The 21,649-nt window shown below is 42.0% G+C and overlaps 1 protein-coding gene across 4 annotated transcripts in view; it reads left to right on the top strand.

The window, feature by feature from the left end:
- Positions 1–21,649, top strand: part of LOC139571252 (adenosine kinase-like) — a 276,125-nt gene that overhangs the window by 178,167 nt on the left and 76,309 nt on the right. The gene's annotated exons all lie outside the window — the stretch shown is intronic.

Consider the following 21,649-nt stretch of genomic DNA (forward strand, 5'->3'; position numbering starts at 1 on the left):
TTGTCCCTGTCAAATAAATACATATCATGTCCTCTCACCTTGTTGAAAGGAAAATGGTGTACATTGTCCATGGAATTAGTACATGCATTATTAGACGTTTAAATGAATGCTATCTAGCCATTGAGTCTCAAAGAATATAACTTAAAATGCTTCATGAGCTAAGTTCTACTGTCATACACCTGTAAACGATGTAATTGCCTGTTGCAATGGAATCAATAGAATAGTGCCAAAAGTGTAAAGCTCACCCACCTGACATTCCAGGATGGCTAAAGCAAACACTCAAACCATTTGAACCCAGGTCTGGAAGTCCCCGTCTAACAGGGATAGCCAGGCTTGGGGTTAACAGCGGAGCTGAAGACACACTGCACCTACGGGGAGAGAGCTTTGGACTGCCTCCCCGTCCCCCGTCTTCCCCACTACCCCCTACTGCTAAAGCTACTAAACATACAGGGCCTTGTTTGGATGGAGATGCAGTCCACAGACTCGAGGAGGAAGTGGAGGATACCATCTCAACATCAGACTCAGTATTTATTGCTTTAGCTGACTTCACCCCTACTTCTCGTAATTGCGGAAAGGAATCATTCTATTAGGTTGCATTGCAAATTGGCAGCTTATTCATATTCCCTATGGGGCCTGGTCAAAGGTTGCAGTTCACAACCCCATAGGGAATATGAATAAGCTATAGGAATAAGGTGCCATTTGGGATGCATGCAGCCTACATTTTGCAAATGTTATTTATTTTCGGGTGGGTGGGTGTTAGCTAGCCACTGTAACACTACTGGTTAAGGTATGTTACCCACGCCACCAGTCATTACATTTTAATGACGGTGGATAATTATAACGTTAGCTTGTGTTGAAAGAGCTGTGCAATGGTGTTTGTGAAACAATGCTGTTACAATGTTCTGTGGAACAAGTGAAGGAAGTTTCCCTACTGTACAGCAGCTCCAGTAAACATCATCCCTTGTTATGGTTGCAAAAGTCTGGTAACTTTCACAAAAATTCCCAGCTTTACCAGAAATCCCAGTGGGAGGATTAACTCCCTGCATATTTTCTCCTGATTCTGAGAATCCTCTAACTCGGATTTCTTGAAAAACTAGTAATTTTCCAACCCTATGCTTTAAAGACCTTAAAGGAAGTAGAAGAGTTCCTCTTTGAGTGTTTTGACACCTCTTGGGCAGTTGGCCCCCTCTATGTCAGACTGTTGATGGAGTGGGGTGTACAGGAGTGACTGCTCATATGGCTAGACCGTGGCCTCCTGTGGTGCGTTGCAGTGGGGAGCCAGTCAGGGTTGGAGCTGCTTGGCGGTCATGCATGGTGCATGATGAGTGACAGGCAACAGGACTGCCTCAGCCATAAAACACACACACTTTTTCATGCGTCTGACCATAGCACCGCCTGGAGTTTGATAAACGGCATTGGCACTTGAATTGGAACCGGTGCTTTTTGGTCAGTGTCGAAAAATGGAAGCATAGGAAGAAAATGAGCTCGTGTCTATGTGGTAAAATATGGTGCTGCATATTTGACGTTAGTGGGATATTTTGCTTGATGTTATATGGGGTACATTTACATTTGACATTTTAGTCATTTAGCAGATGCTCTTATCCAGAGCAACTTACATTAAGTGCATTCATCTTAAAGATAGCTAGGTGAGACAACAACATATCACAGTCAACTATACCTGACACGAACATTCCATTCCAAATAAACAATGGATATATAGCATTTTGCACACAAAAAAATCTAAAAATGTAATACACATCTAAAATCTATGCATAAAAAAATCGGAGAACAGTAATAGTTTACAAATACGTGAAGTTACCCATAAGCAATCATTTCTGATGAAAAAACAAAAAAATTGGGGGATAAATTGGGGGATATAGCAATTTGCAAGATTTATTTTATACAACTTTTTTTGCTCATCTTCATCAAGGGTTCCACTAATGATGGGCCTGACTGTATGCCTATAGATTTATATACTATTTGCATATGTTTGTCTCAGTGCCTTGTATGTAAGGGATAAACATCCACATACTGAACATTATAATAGATGCCATTTATCCAAAGCAACTTAGCCATGTGTTCATACATTTTACATATGGGTGGTCCTGGGAATCGAACCCACTACCCTGGCATTACAAGCGCCATGCTCAACTAACTGAGCTACAAAGGACCATTAAATGGAAATAATGGACAACGCAGTCGGACGAGACGGAGCCGAGGCCCTTAGTGTAGTTCATTTTTTGAAGGTAATGTACAAAAAAGAGGCATGTATCCCGTTTATACCACAGTTGCCAACAAACAATTCTAAAGCACACATTTACCGGCAGAAATAACATGTTTTCAATGATACTTTACTTTTGAAAAGTTAATTCATACTTTCTCGTCTTTCCACAAAATCTGGTTGTTAGTTCTATACCTGTTGATAGAACTAACAACATTCTTTCTGTTCTACAGACATGGACGTCGTTTGTTAATTTTTATTCGGTTGCCATGCTGTCTGGCAAGTGGCAACGTTCTTATCCCTTGCTTGCTAGCAAGCCAACTCAGGCTAACACAGTCATGTCAATCTATGCAGCCAAAGTAACAGCAATGTAGCTGCATTTGCATTTGTTTAAACTGTTTTTGAGTGACATTCATTTGGATACTTCCATAACAATGAGCTGTAATGCTCGATTTCGCCTGGCATAGAACAGTTTGCCTTCTAGTTAGGACACTGTTCATTACGAGGAGATTGCATTGCATATCAAACACTAGGCTAGCTAAATAGTTTGTTGCTAGCAAACCTGTCAATAGGACAACCAAATTCAACAATATCAGTTGCTGAAAAAAGCTGGTCAAACTAGAAAGATATGGGAGGATTTGACAGCATAGAAGTGTGTGTGTGAGATTGTGCCATAGGAGATTGTGCTGCTGTAACTCTATCCTGCTGCTACTTGTTTGAGCCTTGGCATCACACAGCCCTGCCTGGCCTATCATAGACAGTCTCTCTCTCTCTCTCTCTCTCTCTCTCTCTCTCTCTCTCTCTCTCTCTCTCTCTCTCTCTCTCTCTCTCTCTCCTGTAATTACTGCCCTTTTTGGGACATAGTGTAGTTAGTGTCTGACTCTGCTCTGTTCTGCTGTTAGCCCCCCCCACACACACACACTCTAAACCAGAGAGCTGTCAGTCTCTCTTACACTGCCTGTGTGTCTGCGGCTGGGGGCCACTGACATAAAGCTAGACAGTGGATGGTGAGGTTAGAGAGATGGAGGTGTGAGTGCATACAGTCACACATCAGACAGTGCTGCCTGCTCCACTTGATTGGCAAACATAGTGTGATAACCTGGCAACAGCAAAGGCCTAATTAAGTCCTCTTCTCCCTTCTCTCTTTCTTTCTCTCTTCCTCCCCTTACTTCTTATCCCCTCCTCTCCTCCCCTCCTCTCCTCTCTCTCTCCTGACTAGCTACCTAACATGAAGCCATCCAGGGCATTACCATTCCTCTCCGTTTAATAGCCACAGCTAATTCGTTTCCAATGAGGGAGTCATTACCACCTGAAAAAATTTACCATATGCCAGAGGATTCTTTCGCCGATAAAATTATCAGATAATTTGGTTTTGCCGTTTGAGCATACCGATGAGATAAAACACACAATGGAGTCGAGGGAGGGAAAGGGAAAAGGATTGGGCAATTAGGCTAACATTAGCCTTGGATTTATATTGTGGGAATTTTGGTGTGGGCCTATTCCCTATATAGTGCACTACTTTGTACCAGAGCCCTATGGACCCTCGTAAAAAAAGTAGTGAACTAAATAGGGAATAGGGTGTAATGTGGGACGCATTTAGACATATCATAGATAGAGAAATGGAACGATTAATTGAGACAGAATTAATCACCCTGACTGATGTTTCCTTAAGCTACGATGATTCATAGCAGTTCAATTTAGATTGCTTCTAGTAATTGGGGCATTTTTGTTCAGCCCTAAATATGGGCAGCAAGATGAAGAAAACGGTAACATAGAAGTAAAACGGTTTTAACAGTTTAAAATAACGTTCTTCCCTCATATAACAAACTGCAATGCTAATACAGATGAAGAGGCTTTAGGATTATACCCCACAGCCAATTTCAATTTCTCACATTTTCCTCTTTTCCTTGGCATCACACAGCCTTGCTTATCATAGACAGCCTCCACCTCTTCCTTTCCCCTCCCTCCCTCCCTCCCTCCCTCCCTCCCTCCCTCTGTCATTTACTTTATAGGCCTATAGCCCATCTGCCCCATATGGGAAGCTCCTTCCAGCCCTGTCCAATCCATTCAACACCTCCACTCTCCTCTGCTCTCAGGAGGAGCTTATTTATGTGGGCCAAAGGCCCATCTTCCAAACGACAAACGAGAAGCCACCAACCATTGTAATTGAATACTCAATAGGCGAGCCATTTAAAAAAAGTGGGATAGCATATTGCTAACATATTAATATACCCTGCCCTGGCGAAGGAACCATCATCATTCTAGTGTTCAAGCTGTTTTTAAAGAGCATTTAGCCCAAGTGCTCCCAAGTTCCTGGGGCTATAAAAAGAGGAAATGACTTATTTTTCTTCTTCTTCTTCTTCTTCTTTCGCCTCTGTTGTAGTTCCTATGTTATGAATGTTTCCCCACATAATATTGTCTGTGTGGTTGATCTTGCTTATTTTCCCATCCATCCCCCAGCCCAGCCCTTCTGTTATCGGGGTGGAGGAATAGAAGTAGTTCTACAGAAGGTTATTGTCATGAAAATCTCCTCAGGCGTTTTGACCCCCAGCCCTGTTCTCTCTCTCTCATCCTCCATCTGCATGCAGTGTGTGTGAGATGGTGGGGTGTTGGGGTAAGGATGTTTGCAGTGTGTGTGTGAGGTGGTAGGGTAATGATTTTTCCAGGATAGTTGACGTGGGTGTCTGTGTGGAAAAGGCACACAGACTGAGGGGCAGTGGAGAGAGAGCTAGATATACAGGGCAATTTAGACCTGGGTTTAAATACTATTTCAAATCTTTCAAATACTTTGTAGTGTTTGCTCTAGTCTGCCTGGAGTGCCAGGTGGGCGGGGTTTGTCAGGTGGGTGGGGTTTCCAATGTTATTTTTACTCGTTATTCATTATTCACTTTATTTTTTCCTCGTCACAATTTTTTATTTTATCTTTAACACTGCATTGTTGGAAGGACACGTTAGTTAGCATTTCACTGTATGTCTACATCTGTTGTTTACGAATCATGTGAAAAATCTGATTTGATTTGGTACCAAAACTTTTCTATTGGTTCCATTGCAACAGGCAAGTCATCAACTTATTCACAGCCAAAGTATTTTTAATAATTTCAAACAGTACTTGAACCCAGGTCGGATAGATATATGGCCATGGTGTTTCTCTTCTCCAACATCTCTAGCAATATGATTCATCATCCTGGCTTTGTTTGTTTGATGGACTGCTAGGGGGCCTGTGGCTGAGAGAGAGGGAGAGGGAGAGCAAGAGGGAGTGAGAGAGAGAATTTCCCATTGACAGCTCACCCACAGCGGTCTGGAGATGTGCCTCTTAGCTTGGGGAAAATATCCTGTGGGTCAGCCGGCCGGTCAGTCAGTCTCACTGGCGAAAACAAAGAGATGTGGAAGACAGATTAACTTAACTGAAACACCCTTCTCTTTTAAAGCTCCTCTCTCTCTCTCTCTCTCTCTCTCTCTCCCTCCCTCCAAGTTTCCTCTGAGGATAGTAGACAGAAACATTAACCTCTGTGTTTACACCATGGCCTGATGTTATCCAATTGGGAGGCCTAATTCCATGTAGGAAATAGGGTGTCATTTGGGACGCACACGTCACTGTTACTAGCCGGCCTCCACTCAGTACCCTGCCCTGAACTTAGACTGCTGCCCTATGTAGAGTCGTGGCCAAAAGTTTTGAGAATGACACAAATATTAATTTCCACAAAGTTTGCTCCTTCAGTGTCTTTAGATATTTTTGTCAGATGTTACTATGGAATACTGAAGTATAATTACACGCATTTCATAAGTATCAAAGGCTTTTATTGACAGTTACATGAAATTGATGCAAAGAGTCAATATTTGCAGTGTTGACCCTTCTTTTTCAAGACCTCTGCAATCTGCCCTGGCATGCTGTCAATTAACTTCTGGGCCACATCTTGACTGATGGCAGCCCATTCTTGCATAATCAATGCTTGGTGTTTGTCAGAATTTGTGGGTTTTTGTTTGTCTACCCGCCTCTTGAGGATTGACCACAAGTTCTCAATGGGATGAAGATCTGGGGAGTTTCCTGGCCATAGACCCAAAATATTGATGTTTTGTTCCCCGAGCCACTTAGTTATCACTTTTGCCTTGTGGCAAGGTGCTCCATCATGCTGGAAAAGGCATTGTTCGTCACCAAACTGTTCCTGGATGGTTGGGAGAAGTTGTTCTTGGAGGATGTGTTGGTACCATTCTTTATTCATGGCTGTGTTCTTAGGCAAAATTGTGAGTGAGCCCACTCCCTTGGCTGAGAAGCACCCCCACACGTGAATGGTCTCAGGATGCTTTACTGTTGTCATGAATCAGGACTGATGGTAGCGCTCACCTTGTCTTCTACGGACAAGCTTTTTTCCGGATGCCCCAAACAATCGGAAAGGGGATTCATCAGAGAAAATGACTTTACCCCAGTCCTCAGCAGTCCAATCCCTGTACCTTTTTCAGAATATCAGCCTGTCCCTGATGTTTTTCCTTGAGAGAAGTGGCTTCTTTGCTGCCCTTCTTGACACCAGGCCATCCTCCAAAAGTCTTCGCCTCACTGTGAGTGCAGATGCACTCACACCTGCCTGCTGCCGTTTCTGAGCAAGCTCTGTACTGGTGGTGCCCCGATCCCGCAGCTGAATCAACTTTATGAGACGGTCCTGGCGCTTGCTGGAATTTCTTGGGCGCCATGAAGCCTTCTTCACAACAATTGAACCGCTCTCCTTGAAGTTCTTGATGATCCGATAAATGGTTGATTTAGGTGCAATCTTACTGGCAGCAATATCCTTGCCTGTGAAGCCTTTTGTGTGCAAAGCAATGATGACGGCACGTGTTTCCTTGCAGGTAACCATGATTGATAGAGGTAGAACAATGATTCCAAGCACCACCCTCCTTTTGAAGCTTCCAGTCTATTATTCGAACTCAATCACCATGACAGAGTGATCTCCAGCCTTGTCCTCGTCAACACTCACACCTGTGTTAACGAGAGAATCACTGACATAATGTCAGCTGGTCCATTTGTTGCAGGTCTGAAATGCAGTGGAAATGTTTTTTGGGATTCAGTTCATTTGCATGTGACTTTGCAATTAATTGTAATTCATCTGATCACTCTTCATAACATTCTGGAGTATTGGCTGTGTGTTTCGGGTCGTTGTCATGCTGGAAGACCCAGCCACGACCCATCTTCAATGCTCTTACTGAGGGAAGGAGGTTGTTGGCCAAGATCTCGTGATACATGGCCCCATCCATCCTCCCCTCAATACGGTGCAGTCGTCCTGTCCCCTTTGCAGAAAAGCATCCCCAAAGAATGATGTTTCCACCTCCATGCTTCACTACTCATCCTTCTTCTTCCTCCAAACACGGCGAGTGGAGTTTAGACCAAAAAGCTCTATTTTTGTCTCATCAGACCACATGACCTTCTCCCATTCCTCCTCTGGATCATCCAGATGGTCATTGGCAAACTTCAGACGGGCCTGGACATGCGCTGGCTTGAGCAGGGGGACCTTGCGTGCTCTGCAGAATTTTAATCCATGACGGCGTAGTGTGTTACTAATGGTTTTCCTTGAGACTGTGGTTCCAGCTCTCTATCAGGTCATTGACCAGGTCCTGCCGTGTAGTTTTGGGCTGATCCCTCACCTTCCTCATGATCATTGATGCCCCACGAGGTGAGATCTTGCATGGAACCCCAGACCGAGGGTGATTGACCGTCATCTTGAACTTCTTCCATTTTCTAATAATTGCGCCAACAGTTGTTGCCTTCTCACCAAGCTGCTTGCCTATTGTCCTGTAGCCCATCCCAGCCTGTGCAGGTCTACAATTCTATCCCTGATGTCCTTACACAGCTCTCTGGTCTTGGCCATTGTGGAGAGGTTGGAGTCTGTTTGATTGAGTGTGTGGACAGGTGTCTTTTATACAGGTAACGAGTTCAAACAGGTGCAGTTAATACAGGTAATGAGTGGAGAACAGGAGGGCTTCTTAAAGAAAAACTAACAGATCTGTGAGAGCCGGAAGTCTTACTGGTTGGTAGGTGATCAAATACTTATGTCATGCAATAAAATGCAAATTAATTACTTAAAAATCATACAATGTGATTTTCTGTATTTTTGTTTTAGATTCCGTCTCTCACAGTTGAAGTGTACCTATGATAAAAACTACAGACCTCTACATGCTTTGTAAGTAGGAAAACCTTCAAAATCGGCAGTGTATCAAATACTTGTTCTCCCCACTGTATATACACTGCTCAAGAAAATAAAGGGAACACTAAAATAACACATCCTAGATCTGAATGAATGAAATATTCTTAGTGGACAGTTTGATTTCACAGAAGTGTGATTGACTTGGAGTTAAGTGTTCCCTTTATTTTTTTGAGCAGTGTATATACTTTTTAAAAAATACATTTTTAATTTTGGGAATTTGTGTGTATTGTTAAGTATGCTGCACTGTTGGAGCTAGGAACATAATCATTAAGTTGCACCTGCGACAACATCTGCAAAATATATGTACGCGACCAATAAAATTTGATTTGATTCTCAGCGAACCGTCACAATCGCCATTTGTCATCAGAGAGGAAAAATACATTAAAAAATTAGACACTGCTCTTTTTTGTCTTTCATGACCAACTTTTAATTTAATGTACTGTGTCTCCATCTGTGGTGATGAGTCCCAGGCCTGCTTTGCTGTGTTCAGTAGTACAGTTGAAGTCGGAAGTTTACATACACCTTAGCCAAATACATTTAAACTCAGTTTTTCACAATTCCTAACATTTAATCCTAGTAAAAACTCCCTGTCTTAGGTCAGTTAGGATCACCACTTTATTTTAAGAATGTGAAATGTCAGAATAATAGTAGAGAGAATTATTTATTTCAGCTTTCATTTCTTTCATCATTCCCAGTGGGTCAGAAGTTTACATACACTCAATTAGTATTTGGTAGCATTGCCTTTAAATTGTTTAACTTGGGTCAAACGTTTCGAGTAGCCTTGCACAAGCTTCCCACAATAAGTTGGGTGAATTTTGTCCCATTCCTCCTGACAGAGCTGCTGTAACTGAGTCAGGTTTGTAGTCCTCCTTGCTCGCACACGCTTTTTCAGTTCTGCCCACAAATGTTCTAAGCCATTTTGCCACAACTTTGGAAGTATATACATATATATATATATATATATATATATATATATATTTCCTAATGTTTTGTATACTCAGTGTAATATATATTTATATATTACACTGAGTATACAAATATATATATATATATATTACACTGAGTATACAAAACATTAGGAAGTAAATATATATATATGTGTGTGTATGGAACATTTCTGGGATCTTTTATTTCAAAAATATGAAACATGAGACCAACACTTTATTTTTATTTTTTATTCTACTTTTATTTAACCAGGTAGGCTAGTTGAGAACAAGTTCTCATTTCCAACTGCGACCTGGCCAAGATAAAGCATAGCAATTCGACACATACAACAACACAGAGTTACACATGGAATAAACAAAACATACAGTCAATAATACAGTAGAAAAAAGAAAACAAAAAGTCTATATACAGTGAGTGCAAATGAGGTAAGATAAGGGAGTTAAGGCAATAAATAGGCCATGGTGGCGAAGTAATTACAATATAGCAATTAAACACTGGAATGGTAGATGTGCAGAAGATGAATGTGCAAGTAGAGATACTGGGGTGCAAAGGAGCAAGATAAATAAATAAATACAGTATGGGGATGAGGTAGATAGATGGGCTGTTTACAGATGGGCTATGTACAGGTGCAGTGATCTGTGAGCTGCTCTGACAGCTGGTGCTTAAAGCTAGTGAGGGAGATATGAGTCTCCAGCTTCAGTGATTTTTGCAATTCGATCCAGTCATTGGCAGCAGAGAACTGGAAAGAAAGGCGACCAAAGGAGGAATTGGCTTTGGGGGTGACCAGTGAGATATACCTGCTGGAGCGCGTGCTACGAGTGGGTGCTGCTATGGTGACCAGTGAGCTGAGATAAGGCGGGGTTTTACCTATCAGAGACTTGTAGATAACCTGTAGCCAGTGGGTATGGCGACGAGTATGAAGCGAGGGCCAACCAACGTACAGGTCGCAGTGGTGGGTAGTGTATGGGGCTTTGGTGACAAAACGGATGGCACTGTGATAAACTGCATCCAATTTGTTGAGTAGAGTGTTGGAGGCTATTTTATAGATGACATCGCCGAAGTCGAGGATCGGTAGGATGGTCAGTTTTACGAGGGTATGTTTGGCAGCATGAGTGAAGGATGCTTTGTTGCGAAATAGGAAGCCGATTCGAGATTTCATTTTGGATTGGAGATGCTTAATATGAGTCTGGAAGGAGAGTTTACAGTCTAGCCAGACACTTAGGTATTTGTAGTTGTCCACGTATTCTAAGTCAGAGCCGTCCATAGTAGTGATGCTGGACGGGCGGGCAGGTGCGGGCAGTGATCGATTGAATAGCATGCATTTAGTTTTACTTGTATTTAAGAGCAATTGGAGGCCACGGAAGGAGAGTTGTATGGCATTGAAGCTCGTCTGGAGGTTAGTTAACACAGTGTCCAAAGAGGGGCCAGAAGTATACAGAATGGTGTCGTCTGCTTAGAGGTGGATCAGAGACTCACCAGCAGCAAGAGCGACATCATTGATGTATACAGAGAAGAGAGTCGGTCCATGAATTGAACCCTGTGGCACCCCCATAGAGACTGCCAGAGGCCCGGACAACAGACCCTCCGATTTGACACACTGAACTCTATCAGAGAAGTAGTTGGTGAACCAGGCGAGGCAATCATTTGAGAAACCAAGGCTGTCGAGTCTGCTGATGAGGATGTGGTGATTGACAGAGACGAAAGCCTTGGCCAGGTCAATGAATATGGCTGCACAGTATCGTTTCTTATCGATGGCGGTTAAGATATCGTTTAGGACCTTGAGCGTGGCTGAGGTGCACCCATGACCAGCACTGAAACCAGATTGCATAGCGGAGAAGGTATGGTGGGATTCGAAATGGTCGGTAATCTGTTTGTTGACCTGGCTTTCGAAGACCTTAGAAAGGCAGGGTAGGATAGATATAGGTCTGTAGCAGTTTGGGTCAAGAATGTCCCCCCCTTTGAAGAGGGGGATGACTGCAGCTGCTTTCCAATCTTTGGGAATCTCAGACGACACAAAAGAGAGGTTGAACAGGCTAGTAATAGGGGTGGCAACAATTTCAGCAGATAATTTTAGAAAGAAAGGGTCCAGATTATCTAGCCCGGCTGATTTGTAGGGGTCCAGATTTTGCCGCTCTTTCAGAACATCAGCTGACTGGATTTGGGAGAAGGAGAAATGGGGAAGGCTTGGGCGAGTAGCTGTGGGGGGTGCAGTGCTGTTGACCGGGGTAGGGGTAGCCAGGTGGAAAGCATGGCCAGCCGTAGAAAAATGCTTATTGAAATTCTCAATTATAGTGTTTCCTATCTTCAATTATAGTGTTTCCTATCTTCAGTGCAGCGGGCAGCTGGGAGGAGATGTTCTTATTCTCCATGGACTTTACAGTGTCCCAGAACTTTTTTGGGTTTGTGTTGCATGGAGCAAATTTCTGCTTGAAAAAGCTAGCCTTGGCTTTTGTAACTGCCTGTGTATATTTGTTCCTAACTTCCCTGAAAAGTTGCATGTGACGGGGGCTATTTAATGCTAATGCAGAACGCCACAGGATGTTTTGTGCTGGTCAAGGGCAGACAGATCTGGAGTGAACCAAGGACTATATCTGTTCCTGGTTCTAAATTTCTTGAATGGGGCATGCTTCTTTAAGATGGTGAGGAAGGCACTTTTAAAGAATAACCAGGCATCCTCTACTGACAGGATGAGGTCAATGTCATTCCAGGATACCCCGGCCAGGTCGATTAGAAAGGCCTGCTCGCAGAAGTGTTTTAGGGAGCGTTTGACAGTGATGAGGGGTGGTCATTTGATCGCAGACCCATTACGGATGCAGGCATTTATGTGTTGTATGTATATTTTAGTTAGTGTATGTATATGTGTGTATGTGGCATTCAGACTGCACAATATTTGGCTTAGCCCAGTGCTACGAACATACAGTATGAAAAGCCCTGTAATACAGTGCAGTTCGAATAGGACTTCAATACTTTTGTTAATGGATTTTTTCAAACCTTTATATATCCAGGAAGTCCCATTGAGGTCAGAAGACATATTTTACAAGGGAGACCTGGCCAAGAGGACAACTCAATTAAAACATCATCCACCCACAGTCCTGTACTGTACATCCAAAGTTTATCTCTCTCTGGGCTCTGGCCTGTCTGTTTGAGAGTCATAATGGCACTTTGGTAGCCAGCATGTCTCAAGCATTCACCAGAGGAGCTCAGACTAACCACTGTAATCCGTAGTTGAGGGGCCGGCTCCCGGATCTCCAGGATTGAATAGGGTTAAAAGAGGCGTCTGTAGTGTTCTCTGTGGTGGTAGTGCCACGGAAACCCAGAGAGAGACCTGTAGAGCATGTTAACAAGTAGGCTGACACACACAAACACGCCAAGAGACAGGCACGCAAGCATGTACACACAAATACACACACACTCTATAATGTGAGGGGCTCACCGCAGAGGGAGTCCTGTGAAGGAGAAGTAATTATGGAAGTAAGAGGAGATATGAGGAGATACTGCTGGGAGCAGATCAATAGATGCCTGAGCTCAGCTGGCTTCTGAAGCCAGTGTTTGTCTGTCACAGCAGGAGAAGAAGAGAAGAGTACAGAAGGAGTGCAGGATGTCAGCTTGTTGCTACTGTAGAAGGCTGTAATATTCTCTATACACAGTGCCTTGCAAAATTATTCATCCCCCTTGGTGTTTTTCCTATTTTGTTGCATTACAAGCTGTAATTTAACTTGATTTTTATTTTGACTTCATGTAATGGACAAACACAAAATATTCCAAATTGGTGAAATGAAATGGTGTAAAAAAACTTGTTTAGATCTTTTTTAAAAATGTTTTAACTGCATGCATATGTATTCACCCTCTTTGTTATGAAGCCCCTAAATAAGATCTGGTGCAACCAATTAAGAAGAAAAATAAATGCACACCTATTTAGGCGAGGTGCTGGGTAGCGGAGTAGAAAACTTGAAAATAAGTTAGGAGCTCAGATGCTAGGAGCTCAGATGCAAAAATGTAATATCCAACGTTTCGACAGCTAAGCTGTCTTCATCAGGGTATAATCACAAACACTGCGGGATGACTCGTTTATATAGTGTCAAAAGACACACAGGTGTCTGTAATCATGGCCAAAAGTGGCCTAATATCATTGGTTAATTCTCAAATATTAACATGGCATACAAAGAACAGCATACAAAAAACAAATGGATAGCATACGATCATAGATTCATTTTAGACTACACAGGCTTACAAACAATTACCATGGCAAAGTCACAATAATCACAAGAATGGCTTCAGATCAAAGTCTACGTTGAGACCGAAGGGAGCAAAGGTCTTTAAGTTAAAGATCCAGGCAGCCTCTCGTTTTAACAATAAATTATCAAGGTCAACCCCTCTCCTAGGGAGGGGTGACATGTTCGATGCCAATATAACGCAAAGATGAAATCGAGTGGCCTGCCTCCAAAAAGTGGGCCGCATCTGGGTAAGTCAAGTTTTTGCACCTAATGGTGCTACGATGCTCTGAGATACGTACTTTTAATTCGCGCTTTGTTTTACCCAAATAATTTTTACCACAAGGACAAGTTCTAAGATAAATATAACTGCCTTAGTGGAACACGTAATAACACCTTTGATTGGGATCGATTTCCCTGTTTGTGGGTTTTCTGGTGCAACCAATTACCTTCATAAGTCACATAATTAGTTAAATAAAGTCCACCTGTGTGCAATCTAAGTGTCACATGATTTCAGTATATATACACCTGTTCTGAAAGGCCCCAGAGTCTGCAACACCACCAACCAAGCAATCATGAAGACCAAGGAGCTCGCCAAACAGGTCAGGGACAAAGTTGTGGAGCAGTACAGATCAGGGTTGAGTTATAAAAAATATCAGAAACTTTGAACATCCCACAGAGCACCATTAAATCCATTATTAAAAAATGGAAATAATATGGCACCACAACAAACCTGCCAAGAGAAGGCCGCCCACCAAAACTCACGGACCAGGCAAGGAGGGCATTAATCAGAGAGGCAACAAAGAGACCAAAGATAACCCTGAAGGAGCTGCAAAGCTCCACAGCGGAGATTGGAGTATCTGTCCATAGGACCACTTTAAGGCGTACATTCCACAGAGCTGGGCTTTACGGAAGAGTGTCCAGAAAAAAGCCATTGCTTAAAGAAAGAAATAAGCAAACACGTTTGGTGTTCGCCAAAAGGTATGTGGGAGACTCCCCAAACATATGGAAGAAAGTACTCTGGTCAGATGAGAATATGAGCTTTTTGGCCATCAAGGAAAACGCTATGTCTGGCGCAAACCCAACACCTTTCATCACCCCTAGAACACCATCCCCACAGTGAAGCATGGTGGTGGCAGCATCATGCTGTGGGTATGTTTTTCATCGGCAAGGACTGGGAAACTGGTCAGAATTGAAGGAATGGTGGATGGTGCTAAATACAGGGAAATTATTGAGGGAAACCTGTTTCAGTCTTCCAGAGATTTGAGACTGGGACGGAGGTTCACCTTCCAGCAGGACAATGACCCTAAAGCATACTGCTAAAGCAACACTCGAGTGGTTTAAGGGGAAACATTTAGATGTCTTGGAATGGCCTAGTCAAGGCTAGATGTGCCAAGCTTATAGAGACATACCCCAAGAGACTTGCAGCAAAGGTGGCTCTACAAAGTATTGACTTGGGGGGGGGGGGTGAATAGTTATACACGCTCAAGTTTTCTGTTTTTTTCTCTTATTTCTTGTTTGTTTCACAATAAAAAATATTTTGCGTCTTCAAAGTGGTAGACATGTTGTGTAAATCAAATGATACAAACTCCCCAAAATTATATTTTAATTCCAGGTTGTAAGGCAACAAAATAGGAAACATGCCAAGGGGGTGAATACTTTCGCAAGCCACTACGTTTGACCATGGACCATAGGGCTCTTGTTAAAAATAGTGGACTATGTAGGAAATAGGGTGCTGTTTCGGCGCAGCGCTACACTGTCAGGGATTAATAATTCAAATAATTTGTGTGTGTGTGTGTGCGTGCGTGCCTGCCTGCCTGCCTGCCTGCCTGCGTGCGTGCGTGAAAATTAAGATGTCCAGTGTGTTATCTGTTGATGTGACATAAAATGGCCCCACACCAGATGAAAAGCTAAGAGTGAGAGAGAGAACAAGACCCCTGCCTGCAACAGTCAAATCATTTCACATGCATGCACACAGCTAGCATGTGACAGGTTCTACAGAGCAGGCAGACAGAGGAAAATATCTGCAGGGCTTTTCTGAGGAGTAAATACTTGGCATGATGCAATCAAACAGACCCACAATAATGAAGATCAAAACAACAGCTAATTCACTTCAGTTCTAGTGGGAGTAGCAGTAGTAGTGGGCAGCTGTGGCTAAGTGAGGTTTCTCAGACAAATCTCAAGACTGCATCCTCAGTGGAAAGTAACATTCCTTTGATATTATAATAGCTGGTGGGAACATACAAAGCAATTAGTCATTGATCATCTATAGAAATCTGACCAATATCAGGAAATTAGAGGAAATTTGTCACATTAAGAAAATCATATTTGTGTCTGGCTTTCTAACATTCCAGAGTTGCAAAAATCGAAAGCAATTTTTATAGTAGCGAACTGGACAATTCTTTGACAACCTCCTTTCTCCTCCCTGCGTATAGCACTACACTTACTAAGAGACAAACCTTATACAAGACAAGCAAAACATTGGAAAACATGACTAGGACTATACTGTATTCCCTGGACTGTGGGAAGACGATAACAAAGGCCAGTGTCTCTGCCAAGCCAACACACTGTAGATAAGACAAGAGCACGGGTCAGAGAGAGGAGGGAGAACCCAGCAGCAGGCAGCCAGGGGCCTCAGTTCCACAATATCATAAAAAGCAGGAAAGGTTAGACAGGTTAGGCCCAGGGCCCCAAGGTATAGGGTATCAGAGCCCGTGGCCCTGAGGTATAGAGTATCAGAGCTTAAAAATCCCCTGGTGGTGTGTTAAATTTCTACAGCACCATTCTACCTCCCAAATGGCACCATGGTCAGAAGTAGTGCTCTACAGTGGCTTGCGAAAGTATTCACCCCCCCTAGGCATTTTTCCTATTTTGTTGCCTTTCAACCTGGAATTAAAATATATTTTTTGGGGGGTTTGTATCATTTGATTTACACAACATGCCTACCACTTTGAAGATGCAAAATATTTTTTTTTATTGTGAAACAAACAAGAAATAAGAGAAAAAAACAGAACTTGAGCGTGCATAACTATTCCCCCCCCCCCCCCCCCCCAAGTCAATACTTTGTAGAGCCACCTCTTGCCCATTCTTCAAGGCAAAACTGCTCCAGCTCCTTCAAGTTGGATGGGTTCCGCTGCTGTACAGCAATCTTTAAGTCATACCACAGATTCTCAATTGGATTGAGGTCTGGCTTTGACTAGGCCATTCCAAGACATTTAAATGTTTCCCCTTAAACCACTCGAGTGTTGCTTTAGCAGTATGCTTTAGGGTCATTGTCCTGCTGGAAGGTGAACCTCCGTCCCAGTCTCAAATCTCTGGACTGAAACAGGTTTCCCTCAATAATTTCCCTGTATTTAGCACCATCCACCATTCCTTCAATTCTGACCAGGTTCCCAGTCCCTGCCGATGAAAAACATCCCCACAGCATGATGCTGCCACCACCATGCTTCACTGTGGGGATGGTGTTCTAGGGGTGATGAAAGGTGTTGGATTTGCGCCAAACATAGCGTTTTCCTTGATGGCTAAAAAGCTCATATTCTCATCTGACCAGAGTACCTTCTTCCATATGTTTGGAGAGTCTCCCACATGCCTTTTGGCGAACACCAAACGTGTTTGCTTATTTCTTTCTTTAAGCAATGGCTTTTTTCTGGACACTCTTCCGTAAAGCCCAGCTCTGTGGAGTGTACGGCTTAAAGTGGTCCTATGGACAGATACTCCAATCTCCGCTGTGGAGCTTTGCAGCTCCTTCAGGGTTATCTTTGGTCTCTTTGTTGCCTCTCTGATTAATGCCCTCATAGCCTGGTCCATGAGTTTTACTGGACGGCCCTCTCTTGGCATGTTTGTTATGGTGCCATATTCTTTAAATGTTTTAATAATGGATTTAATGGTGCTCTGTGGGATGTTCAAAGTTTCTGATATTTTTTATAACTCAACCCTGATCTGTACTTCTCCACAACTTTGTCCCTGACCTGTTTGGCGAGCTCCTTGGTCTTCATGGTGCCGCTTACTTGGTGGTGCCCCTTGCTTAGTGGTGTTGCAGACTCTGGGGCCTTTCAGAACAGGTGTATAAATACTGAGATCATGTGACACTTAGATTGCACACAGGTGGACTTTATTTAACTAATTATGTGACTTCTGAAGGTAATTGGTTGCACCATATCTTATTTAGAGGCTTCATAACAAAGAGGGTGAATACATGTGCAGCACCACTTATCTTATTTTTTTGTAATTTTTTTTACCAATTTTGAATATTTTGCGTATGTCCATTACATGAAATCCAAATAAAAATCTATTTAAATTACAGGTTGTAATGCAACAAAATAGGAAAAACACCAAGGGGGATGAATACTTTTGCAAGACACTGTATGTAAGGAATAGGGTGCCATTCAGGACACAGACCGGATCTTTGTTTCTCATTACAAGTTAAATAGTGCAGAGCTAAGTGTTCATTAAACACAGCAGAGGATGGTTGTTGTCAACCTGGGTTCAAATACTATTTTACTTTAGCCTGTCTGGAGTGCCAAATGGGTGGGGTTTACACTTCTGGGATTACGTATTTTACATTATTTTAAATAGTATTTGAACCTAGGCATAGTTGCTGTTTTCCTCGCACCATCAGCCGGGTCAAAAATCCCCCGAAAACATCCGGTTTTCAGGGATACATTATCTTCCACCTAGCTTCCTTTTCCGCTGAAAACCGGATGTGGAGTTTCATTCACGCCTACTACGTTACGTTATTGTCCTCGTAGAGTGGCTGGTTACAGTTTGTTTCCTTGACCTTTTAGTCCGTTCTCAAGACTTCTCAAGACCACACAAATCTGCCTTGGAATCAGATGAGGATGAGGTTCATGAGAGAATTTATTAAATACAAACTGATCATCAGAATATTCTTCTTATCTGATTTGACTTTTAGTTAGTTAGATAATCAAATTCTGATCAGAATGTTCATGTTTTTACAGTATCTGATTTTATATAACCATCCATAGTTTACTTATCAGTCCTTGACAGAGAGATGGCTAGTCTTCTCTCTCCTGGCAGCCTGCAGTCCTGTGTTGCTCACATGTTAAATCCCAGAGGTGATAGAGACATTTGAGAGGCCTTTACTGCTGATAAGGCCATCTCACTAAGAAGCCCCCTGGCTCGTTGCACAGAACTACTGCTACTGCCATAGAAATAGAATCTCTAGAATGCATTTTCCCCATCCAAGTCAATGTGAGAGGCTTTGTCCATTCTAGGGATTCTAGATCCGGCATCCCCATTCAAGTCGATGTGAGAGGCTTTTTCTTCCGTTCTAGGGATTGTATTTCTATGACTGCTGCTGCTGCTTTCACTAGACTTATATCAAAGGAACAGAATGTATCGGAGCCCTATTCTGTTCACTACACCATGAGGTTAGGTTATATCCTGTTTTAACAAACTCTATGCAAACCTGTTTCCTCTCCGTGATCGCTATCATCGGGAGATATTTATATACTGCACATGTTTCCGATTGTTTAACCTTTGGAGCTCTGCTGTAACTGGAGGTATTGGTGCATGCCCTAAGGGCTTGTTAAAGAGACCTCACTGCCTGGCCTTTTAGATAGTGAGATTAGATGGTGAGAGTGACGTTAGAATTGGAGGCTGTTATTGTAGATGTGTAATACACAGAATACAGTTGAGTTCGGAATTATTGGATCCGTTGATAAAAATAAGCAAAAAAGACTGTATAAAATAAATAATAAAAAATTCTGAGCTATATTGCATGCTCCATTTTTTATTACAATTATATTATTTTATACTTATACAATTGCTCAGAAAAAGATTGTTTAACAAGTAATAATAAAAAAAACTTTTTTTAATAAATAGGTGTCAAAATTAGTGTATCCCCTGTTTTCAATACTCCAGCACCCTCCCCTTGCGAGGATAACACAACTTTTTCTAAAATGTTTTATGAGATCAGAGAACACATTGGGAGGGAGCTTAGAACATTCCTCCATATAGAATCTTTCCAGATCCTTGATATCATTCGGTCTGCGCTTCTTCAATTCAAACCACAGGTTTTTAATGGGGTTCGGAGACTGAGATGGCCATTGCAAAATGTTGTTTTTGTGGTCAATTAACCATTTATTTCTGGATTTTGATGTGTGCTTGGGGTTATTTTCTTGCTGGAAGATCCACTTGCGGTTTCAGCCTCCTGGCAGAGGCAGCCAGGTTATTGGCAAAAATGTCCTGGTACTGAGTAAAGTTCATGATGCTGTTGACCTTAACAAGAGCCCCAGGATCAGCAGAAGCAAAATAGTCCGATAACATCAAAGATCCACCACCATATTTTACAGTACTGTAGGTATTGAGTTCTTTACTGCATATGCATCTTTCTTTTGACGCCAAACCTACCACTGGGGTGCGTGGCCAGATTGTAAAATAGATGGATGATTCATCATAGAGCTAAAACAAAACAAGACCATGATTTGGGGGATTTTTTAGAAATGTAAACCATAAAACGGTCCTTTGGATGAAGGGTTGTTGACATATTTGACATTTGTGTCTTTAATTAATTATTTATTCATTTTGTTTAAAGTTTGAACTTTAGTGACATTTTGGCCTGTCCTAGGCGTCCTTTAAGACTCCATAATATTTTATCTGTAGGTGCTACAAAGCAAACATTGGTGTCATATGAGGCTTTACAGCTTGCTCTGTAGTAAGAGTAGTATTTTAATTCCCCAAACTATTTTCTTACATTAAATTAATGAATATACGAAAATAAAAACAAATCATTTCTCAATTGAAAACATACCATTTTTGATTTGGCCATTTTTTTTTATATATTGTTGAACATCATATACTCTACAAGCATATCAATGTGCGATCTCTGTTAGTTTCAAAGTTATGGCCCATTTTATACAGAGAAAGCCCTCCTTTTACTTTGCACATCCTGTCACGCCTGCTCCCGCTCTGGCTGCCCTGCATTACGCACTCCTGCCACCATCATTACGCACACCTGCCTTCCCTCGTCACCCGCATCAGCGATTCATTGGACACACCTGGACTCAATCACCTGTTATATTACCTCCCCTTTATCTTTCTGTTCCCCAGCTCCGTTCCCTGCTTCAGCATTGATTGTCGTCTGTCTTTGTGTTACCCAGTTCTGACGCTGTTCCTGTCTTGTTGCATGTCCGTTCCAAATTAACTGTCAACTCCCCATACCTGCTTCTTTTCTCCAGCGTTGTTCCTTACACATCCTGCAAATCACCACAGAGGGCGACCATTTTTAATCCATTTTCACATTCACTCTGTTGGTATTGGTTACAAATAGATCATAACTTTAAAACTGGCAGAAATCCCACTCTGGAACTTTGATATGCCCGTAGAGTAAATTATGTGCAACAATATATAGAACAATTAGCCAAATATAAATTTGTATATTTTCAATATTCATATTTATATTTGTCAAGATTCATAAATTAATGTAGGAAAATTGTTATTGAAATCAAAATGCTACTCATATTATTGAGCAAGCTTTAAAGCTTCAATTATGCTTTAAGATACACATGTCTAATATGTCAACAATCCTTCCTCCAAAGGACCCTTCTATGGATGAAATGTCATGATAATCCCTAAAATCATGGTATTTTTTCCCCCTTCTAGTTTCGTGAGGAATCACCCAGTTGTCAACTCTGTTAAGTCACCCCTTACTGTATTTTAGTTTACATTATCAGATTGCCTGTGAAAGTGTCAACACTCCAATTCACTCCTCTACACAGTATTTATCAGTTTTTATTGACATATTATCACAGTATTTATTGATATTATCACAGTATTTATTGACATATCACAGTAATTATTTACATTGTCACAGTATTTATTTACATATTATCACAGTATTTTCTATATTATATGTTTAGTTATTTTCTAAATAACCCCCCTAACAACATAAGTTAATCAGATGCTTTCAATCAGTTTCACAGGCAGTAAGAAGGATGTTTTCGTGTGTGTGTGTGTGTGTGTGTGTGTGTGTGTGTGTAGCGTGTGCGTGTGTGTAGCGTGTGCGTGCGTTTGTGTATGCGCAAGTGTGCATGTTTTCTCGGCTGTTTGTCGCATGTCAT

The sequence above is a fragment of the Salvelinus alpinus genome, chromosome 3, assembly GCF_045679555.1.
Source record: "Salvelinus alpinus chromosome 3, SLU_Salpinus.1, whole genome shotgun sequence".
In the NCBI taxonomy this organism is placed as follows: Eukaryota; Metazoa; Chordata; class Actinopteri; order Salmoniformes; family Salmonidae; genus Salvelinus; species Salvelinus alpinus.